The sequence below is a fragment of the Protopterus annectens genome, chromosome 10.part0 (assembly GCF_019279795.1).
Source record: "Protopterus annectens isolate FY-2018-M chromosome 10.part0, PAN1.0, whole genome shotgun sequence".
Taxonomy (NCBI): Eukaryota; Metazoa; Chordata; order Ceratodontiformes; family Protopteridae; genus Protopterus; species Protopterus annectens.
Window position 1 is genome coordinate 703,577,621 of NC_056744.1, and position 24,093 is coordinate 703,601,713.

The following is a 24,093-nucleotide window of genomic DNA, read 5'->3' on the forward strand; positions in this document are numbered from 1 at the left end:
GTGTTAGTGTAATGCCCAAGTTGTTTCCTTACAAACACAAGGTACAAGGTTTGATCCTCATGTTAGGGAAATTGTCTGGGCTTAAAATATCCCACAAGTGCAGCTAGCCTAGTATGTACTTATGAACCTGTAAGAAATTCTGTTTGTGATTCCTTACAAATAGGCCAGGAAAACAGATGAATTCTCATTGCCATAGTCAGGAATGTTGTATGCATTTGCACCCTTTTCACTTATACCCAAGGTTCTCGAAATATCCAGGAGGCTTCTCTAAAGATTGTGAAGGTGACTCCCTTTTGGGCCAGACAGCAGTGGTTCTCTCTTCTGAAATTGGCCAAGGCAATGAACACTTGCTACCCCATGCAAGACAGAGAGGGTTGTTTGTTATACACTAACATGAAGACATGTGAGTTGACTGCCTGAATGATAAAATGTTGATATTTAGGCACTTTTTTGGATGAAGTACAGCAGGTATTAAATGAGGCAAAAATGCTACTATAAAATCACGTATAAATGGAAAAGATTCTTCTAGTTATAGCCACTCTAATAAAAAACAGACCCTTTCAAGGCCTGGTTGCCCCTGATTCTTGATTATTTGAGTGAATTGTTATCCCCTGGCCTCTCTTCTGTTATAATTCTTCTTTCAGACATTTCTACTCGTCTGCCCTGAGATCTCCCCCCTCTACCTGTCCTCAAGTCCAGCAGTTTTTGACAGGGATTTTACATATCCACACACCTACAAAATAGGTGACTCCTCCTTGGGATTTAACTTTGTGCTTGGAAAAGTTGAGACTTCTTCCATTTGAACAAGGTCATCAGGCTAATTTAAAATTCTTAAGATGGATGACTGCTACTCTTGGCTCTAGCATCTGCAAGAAGAGTATCTGAGTTAGACACACTTACAATGAGTCTACCATACCTCATTTTCCAAAAGGACAGTGTTTCCTTGAAAAGCGTTCAGGAAAGCTAGTCAATTTTTTTCTCATAAAATTTACTCATAGATGTTCGCAAGTATATTTCATTTTATTAAAAACAAAAATCACTGACAGAAATCGAAAACACAATTCATCACAAACACAAATCATTAAATCATAGTCCTTATAAATTTAATGTACATTAAATGTACCTCTAAAAGCTGCTTTGCACCTCGTACCCTCATAGAAAAGAGAACTCTCACTTATTTTGAATTTTCCCCTTCCCATAAATGGTGAGACCATGGCACATGTTAATACTTGTGGATGAAGTGGGCTTTCGCTCAGAGGTTTGCAAAACAATGGGAAATTCTGTTTCTGAAGGGATTTTCAGGAGCAAACTTGACATAGTGGAATTTTGATGAGTTTGCCCTTGAGATTGTTTTGTCCAAATCTATATACTCCATGTGAAATGAAATGCAAATATATGATTAGGCATGGAACTGAAATAGTAATCAAAAAGACAAAAGCATGATAAAATATCTGTGAGTTAACCAGAGACCAAGACAACCACATCTTTCTACAAAAATAAGGTGCAGATGTAAGGACACACCATTTGAAGACTGTAAGAGGTTTTGAGCATTTTTGAAGAAATATTTTTTGTGGCTCAGTTTGTCTAAGAGGTACTAATTTCGAGAAATAGAAAAATTAATTTCTCTGTGGCACAGAGAGAAGAACTGAAGAAGGCAAAGTACACAAGAATTATGCTCAGCAGCCCCAAACGCACTCTTTCAAAACAACACCCACATCAGCACACAGAGCTACATCACATGGAGTCTCTATCTCTGAGCCCATAAGGCAAGTCACCACACAATCCAGCATTCTAGTCATTGGAGACTCCATTGTGAGACACACTGATGTCCCTCTCACCAGGCTGAGTAAGGAGAAAGTTATGGTCAGTTCTTATCAGGGGCAAGGATCCGCCACGTTACCCATGCAGATTGAGAAAAATAATTGAGAGTCAATCAACATGTTCCAGGCAGGATAAACTTCTGTTTGAACACCAAGAATGTATAAAAAAACTGATGTGAAGTTGTTCAATCTTGCCTTCATTCTTACTGATGGGTTCGGAGCCGATCTCTCAGCTCTGAGTTGGCCAAATTGCAAAGCTTGAGGTCTCCAAACAGCTCAAGGCTGAAACCCTATCCTATGATGCTTCTCTACTTCCCCCAGGTCTAGATTGTTGCTGCAACAGATCAAGCATGATACCTCAGTTTTTGTAGTCAGTTAAGTAAAGTTTTTTCTTATTTGCTTCTTCTTCATCTTCTTTTGAGAAGACTTTTTCCCCTTAGCCGAAGTTAGGCTTGTATTTTTGTTACTTCTCCTGCTCCTGAAAGTTTTTGGGTCCCAACCCTCCACCTCTTGGGTATCTCTGCCCTTTTTGTGAGGAATTTATAAAGCAAGTTAGTGGAAACTATTTCCGTGTTGGTGTTAGGCTGTTTTTTGTGCCTGCTTAGGCATCTTTGTAACCTATCCCCTCTTAACCAAGTTTAGGCTTTAGCCTCTTTAATTTAGCTGGTTAGGCTTAATTACTTTGTTTTATAGCCGAAGTAAGGCTTTATTTTCTTTATCGATAGCCAGATTGTTAAATTGTCAAGTAATCTCCTTTCTTAGCCGGTCAGGCTTAATTACTTTATTTTCTTTACACATAACTTTGGTCGTTGTAGATACAGTTTGGCTTTGGATAGTATTTTGGATTGCATTGTGATCAATTCTTTAGCCTGTAGGCTTAATTTTTTCTTTACAGCCAAGTTAGGCTTACACTTTGTGGCTTTAAAGTTTCAGTGGTTATTCGGTTGTTTACTAACATGTCTGAAAAGGTAAAATTGGGCTTCAAGAAATGCCCCAAATGTAATCAGAAAATATCTCTCACAGATGGTGACACCATCTGTGTTTATGGTTTAGGAGAGGTCCACCTTCAGGAAGTATGTTCTGTGTGCCACGGTTTTAATAGCAGGGTTCTGGCAGAGAGAAAAAGGAAGCTAGTGGAAAGGGGCCTTAAGTTTGCCTTTCAATCGGATTTGGACTCTGCTCCTCAAGAAAAGCCAAAACCACCTTCTTCTTCCTCATCTGTCTCTGGTTCAGAGCCAGAAGGCCTTTCAGCTCCGAAGGTATCTGACTCAGCTCCACAGTTAGCTGAGCCGACTGTTCAGGTAGTAGGTAGGAGCCGGTCCCCAGTTTTGGAGCTGGTATTGTCAACCCTAAGGTCTCCATTTCTGAGTTCACCTGCTCCTTCCACCTGCTCCTTCCATGGCCTCCTCATGAGCTTCCAGACTGTTGGATTCGGATGTGGATCGTGTGGTGAGGAGATTACTACAGAATCCAGTGCTACAAAAAATTTTATCGGCTTCGACTCTGGCAGCTTCGGAGCCGATAAAGTCATCTACCCTGCTTGCTGTTCCTCCGCCGACTCGAGTCAAGCCTTCGGAGCCGGAGGGAGCTGTTCAGTTGATTGTGGAGCCATCGGCGTCAACACCCATGTCTGGCCTATCTGCACTGACAACCCTGATGTCTTTGGCCCCAGCTGCAGACTCTGGGAGCCGACATTCGTCCATTGGTTTCAGGGAGGGGAGTCGAACCGATGTTTCGGTTCCGACTCTTCCCCTCAGGGCTTCGGTGCAGATGAGCTCAGCTCTCACCTCTGGCTTGGAGATGGTGGCTTTTTGGTGTGGGAGGAGTCCTTGATGTCTTCAGACCCTGGGGGCTTCCTCGCATCTGAGCAGTGTTGCCTTTGATGCCATGAGGAGGGTCTTGTCCCCCCAGACAGTCACAACTTCTAAGCAGACTACCTCCTCCCATAAAGCGCGTGAATCTTGTATGTCACCACAGATCCATTGTAAGTGTAGGGATCCGGAACCCCAGAAAGCCCCCTTGGGGGAACCCTGCTTTTCTGAGACATCTCCAGAAGCTCCCACTGAGGAGGTCCTTAGGAAGAGGACATGTAAGAGGAAACCTAGATTCCCCTCAGGTGTCCGTCACGTCCTACACCAATTTTGGAGGAATTGGAAGGGTCCCCCTTTGAGGATATATCTTTCATGGACATCCTAGAGATTCTGAAGCAGAGGAGTGACTGGCAGCCCATCAACCCTTCCAAGGATGAATCTGTGCTCCTGAAAGTTGTTGGGTCCCAACCCTCCACCTCTTGGGTATCTCTGCCCTTTGATGAGTTGAGGGATCTTTTATTTCGAAGGGCGTGGGAGTTGCCAGATACCACGGAACCTGTTCCTAGAAGATCAAACAAATATATTTCTGCACCTCATGACAAGACTTTTTTATCCAACTCTATTCCTGTTGATGCCATGGTGGTTGTGGAAGCCACTAAGAAAGAGATGTCCAAGACCTCTACTTCTGTCCATCCTCCTAATAGACAGTCTAGGATTATGGACAGATTTGGCAAGTGCATATTCAATTCTATGACATTGGCTCTTGGGTTCATAGGTAGGTACTAGGCTATTGGCCCTAGGGCCTATACAAACCTAGCCAAAAATGTACCCTGGCTTTCGTCACCCAAGAAAATTATTTTCCTGTGCCCCTGTCAAGCAGAACCACAGAAGTGATCCCCGGGGTGAATTTCCTATTACCTATCCAATCATCAAGATTTTTCTTGAAGAGTGCTAATGAGGAGCTCTGTTTGACCATAGATAGGTAGTCTGTTCCAGAGTATGGGAAGTCTCTGGGACAGGAATCTATCCCTCCAGGATGTTCTGTTTATTGTGGTGACAAGGCTTAGGTCCCTAGAGCGTGTAGCTCGGAGGGATTGGGATTTCTTTAAGTGGAGCATGTCCAACAGCTCTGGGTTTGACATAGCTTTGTATGTTCGGCAGAGATCGCCTCTGAGTAGGCGATATGCGACGGAGTAAAGCTGGAGTTTTTTGAGACTGTCTGCGTAAGGCATCTGTTTGAGGCCAGTAATCCTCTTTGTGAGGTATTTTTGCGGCCATTCCAGTTGTTGTAGATGTCTTGTGAGGTACATACCAAAAGGGGCATTGTACTCTATAATGGGTCTAATGAGTCATGAGTAGATGGGAACAATGACCTCTTTTTTTCTGGATGAGAAACCTTTTGTGATGAGGTGTGCCACATAGAAGGATTTCCTCACCACTTTGGCGATGTGATTATCAAAGGAGCGACTACTGTCCATTAAACTATCTAACTAACTTTACCAGACTTCAAAGAGATCTCTTAAAAGAGCTTGGAGATGCTCTTCAGGGTGCAGTGGCTGATACAGTAGCTGATAAGGTAACATCTCCACTTGCTACCCTTAATTCCATCATCAACTCTTCCATGTGCCTCCTGTCTTACGCAGCTGATAGGACGAGTAGGGCAGTGGGTACAGGAATAGCTCTTTAGAGACATTCCTGGATGTGCTTGTATTCTTTTGCGGAACCTTTCAAGTCGTCCTTTGTGAATGCCCCATTTGATGGGTCCTCACTTTTTGGACCTAAAGTTAGAGACCCTCACCAGATGTGAACAAGACGGAAAGACTCTATCTGCTGTAGGAGTCCGTTTTTCCACACCTACTAGACCTTATCCCAAAGGCCAGTGGGGTGGGAAAATGTGGTTCTGCAAAGCCCAAGTAGCCTCTGGACGCACGAGATGAAACCCCCTCCAGGGGCAGAGGAGGGGGTAATAATGGAAGACGCCGTCCACGTGGAAGAGGGGGTCTGCAGAACCAGAGTGACAGGGATCAGTTCCTTGGGAAACCCCTATCAGCGCTCCTGAAAGGAGGCCCACCTGTCCACCTCTGGAGACAAGTCGGGGGACGTTTATCTTTGTACCCAGCTGTCTTTTGTGATTTTGAGCCAGGCGCCTAGGTACAAAGTATAATATCCAGAGGTTATATTATCCCCTTTCATTCATGCTCAAAACCTTTAAGAAAGATCCCAGACATTCCACCCAGTCTTCAGGACATAGCAACAATAGAGATTCAAAATTTGCTAGAAAAAAAGAGTTATCCAGTCAGTCCCGGAAGACCAGAAAGGATCCGGAACTTGCTCAAGATTCTTTTTAGTACCAAAGAAAACTGGGGACTGGAGACGGATTCTAGATCTCAGCAGACTCAACAAATCTGTAGAAAAGACTAAGTTCCAGATGGTTCCGCTTCAGTCAATACTCTCTTCTTAGGGAAAGACAACTGGATGTGCTCAATAGATATTCAGGATGCGTACTGCCATATAAAGATGGCCAGGCCATCTAGAGATAATCTGTGCTTTCGGCTTGGGGGCCAGTCATTGCCAGTTTCGAGCTCTGCCCTTTGGTCTCACTACAGCCCCCAGAGTGTTTACCAAATGTATGGCAGTGGTTATGGCTCACTTGAGGCATCAAGGAATCTGGGTGTTTCTGTTTTTAGACAACTGGCTCCTTACCGCACCCACCAGGCATCATTTCATGCAGGCAAGGGACATTACCTTAGACCTCTGCTCTCAAATGGGGATAACAGTAAATTCAGAAAAATCTGCCTTATCGCCATCGTAGCATACTGTCTTTATAGGAGCAGACTTGGGACACCATCAACATGTCCCTAAAACTTCCTTGGGAAAGATTACTTATCCTTCGACAACAGATTTTGGACATTCTCCCAGAGCACCGGCATCGGAGATCTCCCAGAGCACCGGCATCGGAGATTCTCAGACTATATATAGCAATACCTCTAGCGAGGTCACACATGTGCATTCTTCAATGGCTACTATTCACACAATGGACCTTTCAAAAATTACCTATGGATCACCTGGTTCGGATAACCAACTCATGCAAGAAGGATCTTCGGTGGTGGCTGATGTCCAAATCGGTAACCATGGGATGTCCCTTTATTCTTCCAACTCCAGTTGCAACTGTGACCATGGACGCCTCCCTGATCAGGTAGGGGGGGCATTATCAGGGACAGACAGCCCAAGGTAAATGGCAAGAACATGAGGCTCACTTGCATATCCGCTTACTGGAGACGAGAGCGATACTCTTAGCATTGCAGTCCTTTCAAGACTGTCTTCCTCTGGGGACCATTGCAATCCAGTCAGACATGTCAGTGATCTGGTATATAAACAAACAAGGAGGGACCAGATCTTATCCCCTATGTCAAGAGACCATGAGAGTATGGCATTGGGTGGAGTCCACCCAGCGATTTCTGATAGCAATGCACATCCCGGGGAAATCCAACGTGATAGCAGACAAACTAAGCAGCGCTATTCTGTTGCCACACGAGTGGTCCCTCAAGAACAAAGTGGTGGAAATGATCTTCTGCAGATGGGGCCAGCCTTACTGCAATCTCTTTGCAACTCCCACAAATACCAAATGCAGCAACTACTTTGCCCTAATTCCCCCCGGTGGAGAAGTCCCTTTGGGATGCGCTCATGCACGATTGGCCCCGGGTCTTTATGCTTTCCCATTAATTCCCAAAGTTCTGCAGAAAGCCAGTGCCCTGGGAAGGACAGGTGTCTTAATAGCCCCCTTTTAGCCTAGTCAGATTTGCTTCCCCTTTCTGAAGCCGCATCTTTTGGAGAGCCCTGGATCCTGGACCCAGTGCTGGACCTTCTGACTCCCTTGTCAGGAGCTCTTCACCCTTCTCTATAGTCCATCAAACCAACAGCGTGGCTCCTCCAATTACAAGAATAGCCAGGTTCCAAAATTTGTCAGCAGAAGCTCAACATATACTACTGATTTCCTATAATTCCTCAACTAGAAAACTTTATCTTAGTAAATGGAGGAGATTTTCTATCTGGGCCCAGCAAAACCACATTGATCCGTTCTTTGCTTCAGTATTGGATTTATTGGAATTTTTGACCAAGCTATTTAATGAAGAAGTCGCAGCAACAACTATTAGAGTTCAACTGGCTGCTATATCAAATTTTCATATTGGTGAACTAGGGGACAATGCCATGTCTCATACAATGGCAAAGGCCTTTCTAAAAGGTACAATACATTTGAGGTCTCCTGTTAGATCCCCTACTATTCCATGGAATCTAAATCTTGTTCTGTCAAAGATTATTCTTCCTCCATTTGAACCGGCATCTTCCTGTAAATTGAAATTTCTCTTGTGTAAAACTGTTTTCCTAGTGGCGATCACCTCTGCATGCAGAGTTGCAGAATTACAGGCCCTATCGGTAAGGCATCCATATTTGATATTCCAGAAGGATAGAGTTTCCCTCAGAACAAACCTTTCTTTCTTACCAAAGGTTTTGCTCGGAATCCAACCTTAATCAAACCATTGAATTGCCAGTTTTCTTTCATGTTCTCAGACAGTTTTGTTTTTATTTAGACAGAACAAAGGACCACAGACAATCTGACCAGCTGTTTGTGTCATTTTCAGATTCCAAGAAAGATGCCGCAGTTTCCAAACCTACCTTATCAAAGTGGCTTTCAGACTGCATATCCTTTGTTTATAGTTCTGCACATATTCGCTTAGAAAACAAAGTTAAAGCTCGTTCAACTAGAGCGGTCTCTATTGCTACAACCTTTTCGGCCAGGCTTCCAATAGATTCTATTTGTGCGGTAGCTACATGGTCAAAGCCACATACCTTTGGTACTCATTACAGAGTAGACAAGGCCTCTAGAGATGGGGCTTCCTTTGGTTCTACTGTCCTTAGGCAGGTACTCCCGTGAGCCACCCAAGATTGTGATGCTGGTGACGCTACCCATCAGTAAGAATTAAGGCGAGATTGAACAACTTCACATAAAGAAGTTATGCACTTACCATAACATTCCAAGTGAGTTGTTCCTGTTGCCTTCATTCTTACAACCCACCCTCCTACCCCCAACCAGTGTCTGGAAGTTCAAGAGTTGACTGCCTGTTTTGTTTTTTCTGATGAGTTTTTTTTCCTTTCACCGGTTACTGGAAATATGAGTATGGTATTGTTACTCTGCGAGTATGTTACTAATTGGCAGCAAACAAGATCTGAGGGAAGTAGAGGAGCATCATGGGATAGGATTTCAGCCTTGAGCTGTTTTTAGACCTCGAGCTTTGCAATTTGGCCAACTCCAAGCCGGAGGATCAGCTCAGAACCCATCAATAAGAATGAAGACGAGAGGAACAACTCACAGGGAATGTTATGGTAAGTACATAACTTCTTTTTTTATTCAATAAAATGTTATTATTGAATGAAACAGTTTTTTATACATACTTTGTGTTCAACAGAAGTTTATCCTGCTTGGACCATGTTGGTTGACTCAGTTATTTTTCTCAGTTTGGTTGTTTTGTTTGTGAGTCTCCTTTAGCAGTGTGGTTAGCTTACGTTTTGTCTTTTTACATTACCATGCACTGAGGTCATTGAAGCACAATTACCAATTTGACTCTGTCATAGTCCATGTGGGAGTAAATGACCTGAAATGTACCTCCCTAGACTATATGAAGAGAGACATCCTAGAGCTCTCGGAATATGTGTCTCAGGCTGGTATGAGCCTAGCATTGAGCAGCATTTTACCTTCTACAAGGATGATGCCACAATACGAACAAAAGATGATTAACTTTAGTAATTGGCTTAGTTTCTGGTGTCATTCTAAGGGGGTGCAATATTTGTCAGCATGGAAGGAGATGGTCAACAGACCACGCTGCTTTGCCAGGGATGGTCTGCACCTCTCCCCCTCTAGGCTTTCGAATATTAGCTAAGACATTGTCTTCCCCCATAGGGCCTTTTTAGGCAATGCCAAGCTGAAAGTACTTCCGACATAGGAAATTAAAACCATAAAAATCTAAAGGTGTTATTGCTCCAATACTAGGAGCCTAAACAAAAAACTCCACTCCTTGGTAGCTCTCTCTACCCTAGAGAATGCTGATGTGTGTGCTGTCTCTGAGATGTAGTTTAAAGCTGCGGACAGCACACCATCAGTGCAGGGTTATAATGCCCTCCACACATTTAGACCAGCTACTTCACGTGCAGGGACTAAAGGTGGTGGTGTCTCTATTTACATCAAAAATAAATATACTTCAAGGCTGTTCAAACAGGACAATGCAGTTGAGCTGCTCCATGTTCAAATCACCATAGGTAAAATCCAATCTTACTTCCTTGCAAGGTATAGGTCCCCCTCTGTGACCCCCTCTATGACCCAGGAAACCCATACCATGTGTTTAAACTTATTAGAAAGACTAACTAACCAACCCAATATCATATTCATGGGTGGCTTAATTTATCACACTATTAACTTGGAATCCTATACAGCATCAAATGTACATGCACAGAGATTCCTGGATTTTGTAAGCACAGACTCCCTGGACCAAATAGTCAGTACACCAACCAGGGTTGCAGCCATACCTGATCTGGTTCGCACTAATATGGAAGAGTGCTGCACACTCCCTACTGTGATGCCTTCCCTGGTAAGGTCAGTCCACAAAATGGTCTCCTTTGAAGTAAAAATAAAACCTGGAGCCCCAGCTAAACCGGGAATATTCAGGAACTGTTCTAAGGCTAACCCTCTGCTATTAAGTGACAACCTGGCAAAATTTCGAGCCCCTATAAACCCTGAGAACACTTCTGCCTATGCAGAACTGTTCATAGAAACCCTGTACAAGCACGTTAATAGCTGCATAGAGGCAGCTGTACCCACCAGGAAGAAGTACAGAACTAACTCAAAAAAACAAGCCACTGTGGTGGAACCACAAAATCAATCAGATGTAACAGGAGGAAGAAAATCATTGCAAAAATTAGGAGGTGTAGCACCCAGCAGGATAAAAGCACTCTTGTTAAACTAAACAAAAAACTCAGAGGTCAAATAAAGTCTACCAAAGCCAAATTTGGCCTCTCAGGCCAAGGGCAACCACAAAGCATTCTTTAGCTATGTCTGCAACCTCAAAGGCAATACACAATTGTGTGCAGAGTTCATTGTAAATGGAGCCACCTATACTGAGCCAGAAGATGTAGCAAACCTGGCTGATAAATTCAGCTCCAGTTTTACTTCTCTCTCTCTCCCCCTCACCCTTTCCTCAGGAAATATCAAATATAACTCCCCATACTGTCACTAGGGAACAGATCCTTAATGCTGAGTCTAAGACCAAGAACACTGCATCAGTGGGCCCAGACAGTATCTCAGGATGCCTTCTAAATAACATGAAACATGACCTATCAGGGACTCTGGAATTGCTATTTAACTTTAGCCTCCAAACAGGCTTCATGCCTCATGAATGGAGAAAGGCAACAGTCATCCCTTTGCAGAAAGGTGGGGCATCTACAGACCCTGGAAACTACAGACCCGTAAGTCTCACTAGCCTTATATGTAAAGCTATGGAAAGAATTATTATGGAGATGATCAATAGAGATATAGTAAACCTCCAGACACTGGACCCAACCCAGTTTGTCAAGGCCGTATCATGCCTACTCAACTTGGTAGACTTCTTTGAGAAGGTCACCAAAGCAATGGATGAGGGCAACATGGTTCACACTACCTACCTTGACCTGACCAAGGCATTTGACATAATACCCCACTCGGGCATTATTGATTAAACTCAAGAGGTTAGGTACAAAGCTGTGCGTCACCTGGTGGAGAGCCAACTGGCTCACAGACAGGACCTAGGAAGTTAGAATTGGTGAGTCCATCTTTACAAAGAGGCCAGTCACAAGTGGAGTCCCTCAGGGATCAGTCCTTGGACTGCTCCTTTTTGGCCTTTACTTCTCAGAAGTCAAGGCCAATGTCAGTGGTCTCTAGCTGACTAAATTTGCAGTTGATAGCAATTTAGGAGCTGTCATTGAATCTCACACTGACACAAATGTCCTCCAGGAGGGGCTGACACAAACAACTGGTGTCAGAGTCATGGACTAAAATGAAATGCATAATAGTATCTTTTGGGAAGTCATCCATCCCTGGTAACTCATATTGACAACACACTCCTTAGAGATGACCCAGTCGTCAGGGACTTGGGGACACACATAGATAGTAATCTAGCCTTTGATCATCACGTGTCTACAGTGGTGAGGAAATCATTCTATATTGCGCAACTTATAAACAAAGGTATGGCATCTAAGTCCAAGGAAGTCATTGATGTTCTTTGTGTTTCACTGTTGCAGTCATCACCTGTGGGTTATCCCTGCTGTGGTAGCCCTCTGCCGGCCTGAATACCAGAGTCAATGTTTTTCTGCGTCTGCTGCTTTCACTTGCTGACTGACATGAGGTCATCAGTGCTGTAAATCAAGGCAGCCGATGTCATTACATCAGTCTTTCTTGCCGTGGAGCCCGTAGTAGAAGCAGTTCGCAAGTGAGCCGGTCGGTCGCTACCAGAGTTTTGAATTACAGCTGAAAACGTCTAAAGCTAAGTACCCCGTTGGGGATCCTTTTTTCTTGCACTAAACGATGTCCAAAAAAGTTAACAGTTGCCTCGCCTGTGGAAAGCAAATCCCACGCAAAGGCTTCCATTCATACTGTGTCACTTGTTTAGGACCAGACCACAACTAAATAACATTGCTGGTTCTGTGCCTTCTTTAAAGCGAAAACTATTCATCGTAGAGCTCTTATTGTAGCTAGGTATTTTCGTCTTCCATCCTCACATTCCGAAATGGCATCCATCAGCCAGCAATCTGTAGACATTCCAAAAAAACATAAAGATAGAGAGAGACAGACCACTCGAGTCTAAACATTCTGATGACTCTACTGCTAAGCAGGTCGTCAGTTCTTTGGAATTCATTGAGGCGCTTTTGCAGCCCCTGATGACCGAAAACCGAAGTCTTCTCATCAGACTACTGTTTCTCTCAGACCGATGGATACTCTTCGGGCTAGAAGCAAGGCTACTCCTAGAAAATCTACTTCTAGCCACCATCTTTCTCCTGCTCCACCACCCCAAGCTCAAATGCTCAAAATGGCAGAAGATCTTATCTCCCTTATCAGGGGTAGTCAGGCCACAACTTCTAAAAGGAAAAGAGACCCTTCTCCTGAAATACTGACAGAACAGGATTCTAAGGAATCTGATTATTCAGATTTTTGAAGAACAACCACCTCTGACTGCTTATGAGGATTCAGATGCAGAGGAATCCATTCCTTTTGCCTCCCCACCAGAAGATCTTTCCTTTGGGGAAACCCTTCACACCCTCAGGGAACATTTCCACTGGGAATCCCAGGACTTTCCACAGACTAAGAAAAGACTATAAGAGAGTTTCTAGACCTACCTTTGCACAGACCATTAGCCACCCCCCTGTCTTAGAGGTGGTGGATTATGTCTTCCATGAATTCAGCTTGGCTCCTGATGCCCTCCCACCTGCTCCCAGTAAACCTGACGGGTATTGCAGAGTACCAGATTCTCACAAACACCTGTACAGAAATCCTGCTGCAGGCCCAGAAGTCATTACACAGGGGCCAAAAGGAGCTAAGGCTAGTTCTGCAAAGAACCCTATTCCTTCTGACAAGGATTCCAGAGCTGTGGACAGATGGGGTAAAAAAGTATACACCTCTGCAACCTTTGCTGTCAGAGCACTTAACTGCCAGTTCCACATGTTAAAATATCAGCAACACACTTTGGCAGTATTAAATCAAAAGATTTAAACCTTTCCTGACTGTGCCAATTTGAAAGAGTTAGCAGATTTACTGCACTCTACTTGTCAAGTGGCAAAACACTCATTACACTGTGGATATGATGCCCTAGAAGCCTCAAGCAGGGCATCAGTGTCGGGATCTGTCATTAGGAGACATGCATGGTTGAAGGAACAACCTCTCCTTGATCATGTAAAATCTAAATTAATTGATGCACCCTTGGATAAGGACTGCTTGTTTGGAGTAAAAGCAGAAGAGGTGCTTAAAAAGATGGAAGGCAAAGCAAAATCTATGCAAACAGTGAGGTACAACCTCCTAAGTTCAGCAGGAATTTTCCCTCTAAACACTGGTCCTTTCCTACACCTAGCAGACAGGGGCAAGGTAAGCCCCGCAGGGACAGACCATCCAGGCTCCTATCCCAGGGGCAGCAGAGAACCAAACAGTGGACCACTTCCACTCCAAAGGCAGGGAGGTCTAAGCCATCCCTCTATGGCAAGAACTCTCAGTGACTCCCTCTTCCCCCCCTGCCCTCTTGTCACTCATGAAAAATTAGGAGGAAGGCTCTCCCTCTGCAAAGAAAATTGGCTTTCTGTAACAAAGGACCAATGGGTGTTGAAGATAATTTTCCAGGGATACAAATTCTCCTTCAACAAACTCCCTATTCCAAGAAGGTTCATAGGTTGGTACTAGGCTATCAGCCCTAGGGCCTATACAAGCCTAGCCATAACAATTCCCTGGCTATTTCTTCCCACATTATTTACTTTCCTGGACCCCTGTCTAGCAGGGCGACTGACGTGATCCCTGGGGTGAATTTCCTTTCTCCCATCCAATCGTCAAGGTTCCTCTTGAAGAGGTCCAAAGAGGCACTCTGCCTGACATGTATGGGCAATCTATTCCAGAGTCTGGGGAGTCTCTGGGTCAGGAACCTATCCCTCCAGCATGTTTTGTTTATTGTGATGACAAAGTTTAGACCCCTGGAGCGTGTAGCTCTGAGGGATTGGGATTTCTTTAAGTGTAGCATGTCCAACAGCTCTGGGTTTGACATGGCCTTGTATGTTAAGCAGAGATTGCCTCTGAGTAGACGATATGCGACAGAGTATAGCTGGAGTTTTTTAAGGCGGTCAGCGTAGGGCATCTGATTTAGGCCTGTGATTCTTTTAGTGAGGTATTTCTGAGGCCTTCCCAGTTGTTGCAGATGTCTTGAGAGGTACATACCAAATGGGGCGTTGTATTCTATAATGGGTCTAATGAGCGATGAGTACAGTGGAACAATGACCTTCTTTTTTCTGGATGAAAAGCCCTTCGTGATGAGGTGTGCCACATAGAAGGATTTCCTGACTGTTGTGACGATGTGGTTATCGAAGGTGAGACCACTGTCCACCTGTGTCCCTAAGTCTCTTATCACACTTTCTGTGTTTAGTCTACTGCCACCTATATGGTAATTCATGGATACATGTTTTTTCCCAAAGGGGATAACAATACATTTCTTGGCATTGAGCTTGAGCCCATGGCTCTAGCACCAAGCATCTGTTTCTGTAAGGCCCTTTTGTAGAGTATCCACATCATTTGGGGATTCAATAATGGCTCCTAGTTTGCAGTCATCTGCAAACTTTGTTAGCCAGAGTCCCTTAGTGTTCACCTGTACTTCAGAGAAGTAGATACCAAACAAGAGCGGTCCCAGGACTGAACCCTGAGGTACTCCACTTGTCACTTGTCTGGAGCTGGATTTGGAGTCAGCTACTTTTACAGTGTGGGTTCAGTAAGCCATTTAGCAACCCATTGGGTGACATAGGGATTAATGCCCAACTTAGTAAGTTTATCTATGATTCCAGAGTGGGGGATGGTGTCAAAGGCCTTGGCAAGGTCTAGATAGGCTGTGTGGACCACCTTACCCTTGTCCATGGCTCTGGAGACTGATTCAAAGAAGTCAATCAGGTTCAGGAGACAAGATCGGCCCTTCACAAACCCAAACTGGGTGGGGTTCAGTGTTTGAAGGTTGCCAATGTCTTTGTTTATAAGTTCAATGATAATACGCTCCATGGCCTTGCTGATAAGGCTTGTCAGACTGATGGGACAGTAGTTTCCGGGATGCAAGGTTGATCCCCCCCCTTGTGGATTGGTGTAACTGTAGCTCTGCGCCACTCAGTGGGCACGAAACCTGAGGTGAGGGGCACAAAACCTGAGGTATTCAGACTTACTTCCAAATCAGTGGGCAGATGCATTGAAACTAGTCCAAACTCTAATATCCCAAGGGGCAGTAGAATCTGTCCCCTAAGATCAAAAAGGCAAAGGCTTTTACTCCAGACTATACCTTGTTCCCAGAAAAGAGGGCACCTGGTGCCCATCCTGGATCTATCCATCCTGAACACCTCCCTGGTGGTTCCCAAATTCAAAATGCTAACTTTGCAGCAATTGCTGCCTCTGCTGACCAAAAATGCCTGGTTAGGCATCTTTTAGATCTATGGTAACTAACTCCACATCACCATAAAGGAATCCTGCAGGAAATTACTTAGCATCAGAGCAGGCTCACAACACTTTCAGTTGTCTGTGCTACCCTTTGGCTTATCTACTGCTCCCAGGGTATTCACCAAATGATTAGCCCCACCCATAGCCTTTTGCAGACAGAAAAATATACAGATTCACCCTTATTTGGATGACTGCCTCATTCAGGCAAAGTGCAAAGAAAAGCTATTCAAGGACTGCATCTTTTTCAAAACTCTCCTACCCTCCTTAGGGTACACCATCAACAAAAAGAAATCCAAGCAAACACCCTCCAGGAAGATCATTTTCTTGGGAGCACTGCTGGACACAGCATCCCAAATGGCCTTCCTATCCTCAGAAAAGCAGAGCTTCCTGCCTCTCTACTTTACCCAGCTGGCTTCCAGAAGTCACCTCACTGAGAGGAAGTTCCTGCAAGACTTGGGGTACATGGCATCTTGCATTCTTCTAATTCCTTTGGTCAGGGTTCGCATGAGAAAACTTCAGTGGTATCCAGAGAACCTTTGGTGTCAGCACTCTCTACCTCTAGAGACCTCTCTCCCTCTGATCCCCTGTATAAGGGCTGAGTTTCTTTGGTAGGCAAGGGGCCTGTGCCTACAACAAGAGTCTTCCCTTCACTCTGATGAGAAGACCATTACCACCGACATCTCAGACATTGTTTGGGGTGCCCACCTAGAAGGCAGGTGCAGCCAAGGTCTTTGGGATGCCCAGCACCTTCCCTTACACATCAACCAGAAGGAAATTATGGCAAGTACAAAAGGCTCTGATATCCTTCAAACCCTTTCTCAGGCCAGGGGTTCTCCTTATCAAAACAGACAATACCACAGTAATGTGGTACACCAACATGCAGGGAGGCACCCAATCTTACTCTGTGTGCAGGCTAGCCATGAACCTCTGGCTGTGACAGCCTCTTCCATGGGATTACACCTAATAGCCCAGTACCTACCAGAGATCAACAACACCCTGGCAGACCACTTAAGCAGGAACTTTCTAGACCCCCACAAATGGCAGCTCCACAGAAAAATCTTTTTACAGATCACCCAGGAGTGGGGGACTCCAGAGATGGATCTCTTTGCCTCCCATCTCAGTCAGCTGAAATAATTCTGTACCAGGGAGTATCACCACCTAGCGTGGAAGGTGGATGCCTTGACCTTCCCCTGGAAAACCCTCTTTGTGTACGCATTCCCTCCTCTGCCTCTTATTCCCGAGGCACTGATCAAAATAACGTAGGAGAGACCAAAGGCCATCCTCATTGCTCTAGATTGGTCCAGACAACATTGGTACCCTTTACTGCGCAGCCTGACATTACAGCCTCCCAGGCAGATTCCCCTGATCTCAGACCTCTTGAATCAGGTGGGGTGCTACACCCATACCTGCAGACTCTCAAACGATCAGTATGGCTAATACTCTAAGGGCAAACAAGGGGCCCCAGTTGAGTAAATGGGTCTTGGACATTATCACAGAGGCCAGAAGGCCCAGCACCAGAAAAATCTTACACAGGAAAATGGAAAAGATTCTGCTCCTGGAGCCAGTCCAGAGGGGGCAATACCTAACTACATTCCATCCCTCTTATCCTGGACTACCTAGCGGAACTACTTAATAGTGGCCTCTCCTTCTCTTCTATTAAAATCCACGCCTCAGCCATTTCAGCTCATTTTGACACAGATTAACCCCTGTTCTCCCATGCTTTGATCAAACAATTTCTCAGATGGGCTTCTAATATCAGGGTTCCTATTATATGATCAAAGACGTAATCCTTTGAATGCGTCTTGATCGAACTTGAAAGCGTGAAACAGCAAAATAGTGAAACGACATAAAAGCGATATCTTTCCCTGTGGAAGAAATCTCTTGGCCGCCTCCGTTACTTTGCATTTTTATCTCTGTAGTGCAATCTCGGAGTTGGTATATTTAAATTGGGGGGGTGGAGAAACCCCCCACTTTATGTAATGTTCTGATGTATTTATTTATTTATTTTTTGTGGAACAGCGATTTTCTTTCTTTTTTTTTTTCTCTCTTCCCCCCTGGGGAAAAAAAATCGCTTTTCCGAGTGTTGAGGATTGTAAGCTTTCACTTACATGGGGTTGATAAATCAGTGTTAACTTTTTTAAGCGTTCGCTGATTTAATATAGACCCTAATATCAGACCTCACAGAAGGCCACCCATGCCAGCGTGGGACCTGAATCATGTTTTGGAAAAACTAACCTTATGATCCTTCGATCCTGCTGCTTCAGCAGAACTAAGATACCTCTCCTGGAAGACTGGCTTTCTCCTAGCTATCACCTCCGCTAGAAGGGTTTCAGAACTTCAGCCACTGATGGCCATTGAGCCCTTCATCATTTTCCAAGCAGACAGGGTTTCCCTGAGGACTAATCCCTCCTTTATGTCCAAGGTGGTATCTAATCTGTCCCTCAACCAGGCCATACATCTACCCAACGTCTTTACTAATCCTCAAAACAAGGGGGAAAGAATTTTGAACTCCCTATATATGCACAGACAGCTCAGATACTGTCTGGACCTTACTAAGCCTTCAGGAAAACAGACCATCTGCTTGTCAGCTTTGCCCCTGGGACAGAGGGGAAGCCTATTTCCAAATGGATATCTCACTGTATCAATTTCTGCTACAGATTACATGGGGAAGCCCCCCCCTAAATCTATTCAAACCCATTCCTCTAGGACAGACTCCACTTCCACATCATTCCTCAGAGGAGTTCCCACCAGGGACATCCTGGATGCTGCCACCTGGACTTCTGTCTATACCATTACGACCTACCTCTGTTTTCTAAGGCTAGGGCAGGGTTTGCCTCTGCAGTTCTGCAGGGCTTGCTGACCCAGACATAGGTCTCCTACTAATCCTACCACCCCTCTCCTCAGCTTTGGGAATCCTCCCACAGGTGATGACTGAAACAGTGAAACATGAAGAACATAGTACAGTTGTGTACACTTGCTATAAATGTAGATGTTCGAGTGTCTTCACTGTTGCAGTCCTGGTTTCCCTCCCTCCTTCCCCCTTATATCTTCTTACTTTAGGGAGACATAAGCTTCTCTAGGTGGCTTTAAGCCACCAGGACCACTTTTTACCATATTACCTGAGTTTCTAACTGGTTAGGGCAAGAAATACTGATGACGTCAACTGCCTTGCTTTATAGCACTGACAACCTGACGTCATTCAGCAAGCAACAGCTGCCGACACTCTGGTATTCTGGCCAGCTGACTGCTACCACAGCAGGGATAACCCACAGGTGATGACTGCAACAGTGAATACATTCGAGCATCTACATTTATGGTAAGTGTACACAACTGTACTTTCCACTGTATTCGATATTCGTCAGACCTATCATTGAGTACAGTGCCCCCTTTGGTATGTACCTAACCAGGAATATCCAACAATTAGAATGCCCACAGAGGTTCCTCACTAAAAGCATACAGGGCGTATGTAATATGTCCTATGCAGACCATGTCAAGGCCCTATCCTTGTATTTTGTCTCCTACAGGCTTTTGAGGGGAGATCTATGCCTGGTGTACAGGGCATTGTCAGACCCCACTCTGATGGACCCCCTGCATATCCACAAAACAAACAGTACCAGAATTACCCATTCTAAAGACTTAAATCTGGTCTGCGATTATAAATAGGACCTGCTGGAGAGAGAGGCATATATCCTAGAGACTACCCAGTCTATGGAACAGGTTCCCCATACATATGAAGCAGAGTTCCTCCCTAATCCAATTCAAGTGCAACTTTTAATTGGATGGGAAACCGGAAATTCATCCCTGGTTTGGCACCTATGTCTCTGATGCATACAGATAACCTATAAATGGTTCATCTCCCAGGCCCATACTTACACTTATCAAGGGTATCAAAACTTGTCAGAGATTTGGGATACATGACTAGGCTTAAAAAGGCCCTTGTGGTCGTTAGCCTAGTAAACACCCATGAACCTAAGTGCTAGGAAGTGGAGGAGGCAGAGTATTGGTTAAACTGAGTCAGCATTGTATGCTGTAAGTATAGAAATGGGTTGATGGGGCAGCTCAGGCAAGTAGTGTGTGCCATAATGTCTGCTTCTGTTTTTAAGGTCATCCAACATTTTAAAACTTCAGTACAGAAAGCAAGCAAGTTATTGGATGCAAAGCATTATGGCTGCAAAACTTTTTTCTCTTTCCCCACAGCCCAGAAGTTTCAGATTGAGCTTAAATTTACGTCCTCTAAAGGCAATGAAGTGCTCCTCCTTCCACCATATTCCTGTTACAAAAATAAAGTACCTGCATCATTCCTCTCTTTTCCTCTTACTGTAACTGCTGACAGTTTTTATCTACCACACTTCAATTGCTAACTACTAAGAATTTCATTTAAGTTACATCCTCTCTCAACTTTCTTTTCTCCTTCCTCCACTGACATTAAGAATATTTGTAGATATGTTCGTGTTTATCGGACCTGTATCTGCACATTAGAATTACCTTACTGTTATACTGTAAGTTTTGTTTGCACTGTTTTGTTAGTACTGTGTACTTCTTACTGGTTTATTGGATATACTATTGTATAATGGCTTTGCTGTTTTGGTTTTAATAGCCATGCATACTCTATTAGTACACTACTCATAATGGACCATTTTCAGGCCTGCATGGCTGCATAGTAGTTTATTTTGTGTTGTGCATTTGAGAGACAAGATAGTGTGGGTATATGTTGGGCACGTCTTTACTACATTCAGTAAACAAATGACTTTTTACTGGATACTATAGTTTGTTCAAGTGTTTACTATTTCAGACAGCAAATCTTCCTGTTTGTGTCTCTTCTAGTTCTGTATGATCTTTGATTTCCAACTTTTTTCACATCTGCAAATCAGATATTTTTTTATGCCCCATGCCTCATTTATTTTCCTTATCCAGACCAGCATATCCTCTAAAACTTTTTTATCCCTTTGTAGCCAAACATTTCACTCTCTAGAGCTAATCTGCTCCTTTTGTGAATTAAGCTGATCAAAATCAGAATCTGTTTCATATATGCCATCTTACCATGAATCCTTCATTTCCTTCCACTTTGTATGTACCACTCTGTTAAGCAGCTGTTGTCCTATGATAGCTCTTCTGCTTGTTCTGGAATATTCTAGAGGAATGGTCATAAGCTGTCTTCTGATGCTCAGTTCGTGGTCTAACTGCTGGTGTAGTAGCTCGAAAAGTGTTATTGTTTCTTTTAATCCTTATAATGGTATCACAGTGCTGTGACATAAGTGAAAGCAAGCCTGACATTATAAATCTGTTAACAGCATCTACAGCATACAGTGTTTAGTGTATTTCCAGGTGATGGTTAACTAATTAAGAGATGTGAAGTTGTTCTATCTCGCCGTCCATTCTTACTGATGGGGATTGGAAGCCGATCCTCGGCTCTGACTCGGCCAACTGCAAAAGCTCGAGGTCTTCAGCTCGAGGCCAACTCCCTATCCCATGATGCACCTTGATCTTCCCTCAGATCTCGTTTGCTGCTGCAACTTGATCGGATGTTCACCAGCTCTGGCCCATGAAAATTATTGTTTTTTTTTTCTTAAAACTTCTCTTAAAAAGCTTAGCTGGGATATTTAGATATTTAGATAAATAGTTAAATATTTAGATATTTAAAGTTGGATACTTAGTTTAAATAAGTAGATTTAAGTGGCTGTGTTGTTTTAGGCCTTTAGTCTCTCCCTATTTCTTGTTCTTCATAGTGTGTGTTCTGAGTTAGAGCCCTTTTATTCACAGGGCAATTATTTTGATATTTAAATAGTAAGAGTTTGTGTGCTGTTGATATACACATATATTCTATATTTGGATAATTAGATAATTTTCACTTCATCTTGGAAGTCTCATTATTAAGAGTGTTGATATTTTCTTTTCATAGCTTAGAAACTCTTATATTTTTGAGTGCTTTTTTCTTATACATATAGAAGTTTTTTTCTCTGATTACTGTTAGGATGTCTCTTCAGGAGAAAAAGAAAATCCAAGTCTGGGTTTTAAAAAACACCCAAGATGTGGGCAAAAGATGTCCATCACTGATTGACTGACTGTGTCTGTTGTTTAGGTGAGGTACACCTACAAGAAAGCTGATCTATATGCCACTCTTTTAGTGCTAGACTGTTGCATGAGAGAAAGAGGAAATTCATGGATAGAGGTCTTTTGAAATCCTCCTTCCAAGAGTCACTGGATAAGACTGACAAACATTCAGATGTCTTCGGAGCCGAGAAAATTTCCATCAACTCCTAAAACTGGGTTGATTAAAGCTTCAACATAGGCTCCACAGCAAACTGAGCAGACTGTTCTTTTGGTTAGAAGCCGGTCCCCGACTTTGGAGCCAGTATATCCTACTTTGAAATCCCCCATCTTACAATTGGTGGCTTCATCCACACATTCTTTTGGGGCCTCAAGTAGACTTTCTGATTTGGATGTGGAATGTGTGGTGAAGAGGCTTTTGCAGATACCGGCACTTGCAAAAATGTTTTTGGCACCGACCCCTAGGACTTCGGAGCCGACACAAGTTCCCCCACCATCTTCTGTTCCTCCTCCTCTGATCTGACTTGAAGTTTCTGAGCCAGAGAGCTCGGAACTGATGATTCTGGAGCCCTCAGGGCTGACACTTACCTTAGGTTTTTCCACCCCGACTGCTCTGATATCTTCAGTATTGACCAAGGCATCTCAGAGTCGACGCTCGCTGGTTAGGTCCGGGGAGGATAGTCAAACCGACTTGTCAGATCTGACTTTGCCTCTCGGGGCCTCGGCTCAAGTGAGCTCGGTTCTGACCTCAGGCTTTGAGCCTTCCGTCCTGGTAGCAGGAGAGTCCCTTGAATCCTTGGATCCGGGGATTCCTTGCGTTGGGGCCAAGAGGCCTTTGAGCCCATGAAGAGGATATTGTTCATGCCGACAACCATTCCATCAGTACCAGCAGCTCCCTCCCTTAAAGCACCGGTGTCTACCTCTACAACACATGCTCCATTAAAGCATAGAGATCCTGAGCCTCAGGAAGCCCCATTGGGTGAGCCATGCTCTTTCGAGACCTCTCCAAAAGCTCCCACTGAAGAGGTTTCCAGGAAGAGACTTTGCAAGAGGAAGCATCTGAACTCCCTACAGGAATCCGTCACTTCGGATACTGACTTAGATGAGTCAAAAGGGTCCCCACGTTCCCCCTCAGAGGATATCTCATTTGCAGATATCCTAGAAATTCTTAAACAGCGGTGTGGCTGGAAATCCCTTAACCCTACTGATGATGAGTCGCTTCTTCTGAAGGCTTTTGGGTCTGAACCCTCCACCTCTTGGGTGTCTCTTCCCTTTGATGAGTTAATTGAATTAGTCTCTGAGGGCATGGGAGTCCCCGGATCCCAGGAGGCCTAATAAATTTATAACTTGCCCTCAAGACAAAACCCCTCTCTCTAAAGGAGTGCCCGTTGATGCTATGGTGGTGGCAGCAGCCACCAAGAAGTACCTATCAGAAACTTCTGCATCTGTTCATCCTCCTAATAGAGAGTCCAGGATCATGGACAAGTATGGGAAGCGTATGTTTAGTTCAGCGGCTTTTGTTCTTCAATCACTGAAGTATCTCACTCATTTTGCTAGGTTACAAAGGGATCTCCTGAAGGAACTGGGAGATGCCCTGCAGGGTTCAGTAGCTGCAGGGGGTTCTGACAAAGTAGCTTCCCAGCTCTCTACTCTTAATTCTAGTGTGAACTCTTCCATGTGTCTGGTGTCATATGCAGCTGATGGAACGAGCAGAGCAGCGGGTACAGGAATTCCCATTAGGAGGCATTCCTGAATGCACCTATGTTTGCAGAACCTTTTAAGTCTTTGCTTATTAACGCCCCTTTTGACGGCTCATCCCTTTTTGGACCAAAAGTGAAGGAAACACTTACCAGGAGTAAGAAAGATGGAAAGACTTTGTCTGCCGTCGGAGTACATTTTTATACCCAGAGTAGACCCTACCCCCAAAGGGAGGGGGGTCGAAAGATGTGGTTCCATAAATCTCAAGGATCTTTCCAGGACACTTGTGGTGAACCCCCCTCTAGAGGCAGAGGAGAGGGAAATAATGGAAGACGCCATCCACACGGCAGAGAGGGGCCGCAGAATCATGGCGATAGCGAACAGTTCTTTGGGAAGCCCTATCAGCGCTCCTGAGAGGAGGCCCGACTGTCCATCTCTGGAGGCAGTCTGGGGACGCCTTTCCTTGTACCCA

The 24,093-nt window shown here is 44.3% G+C and overlaps 1 protein-coding gene across 1 annotated transcript in view; it reads left to right on the forward strand.

Moving 5' to 3' along the window:
- Positions 1-24,093, forward strand: part of LOC122814193 (inaD-like protein) — a 464,245-nt gene that overhangs the window by 80,997 nt on the left and 359,155 nt on the right. The window lies entirely within an intron of this gene.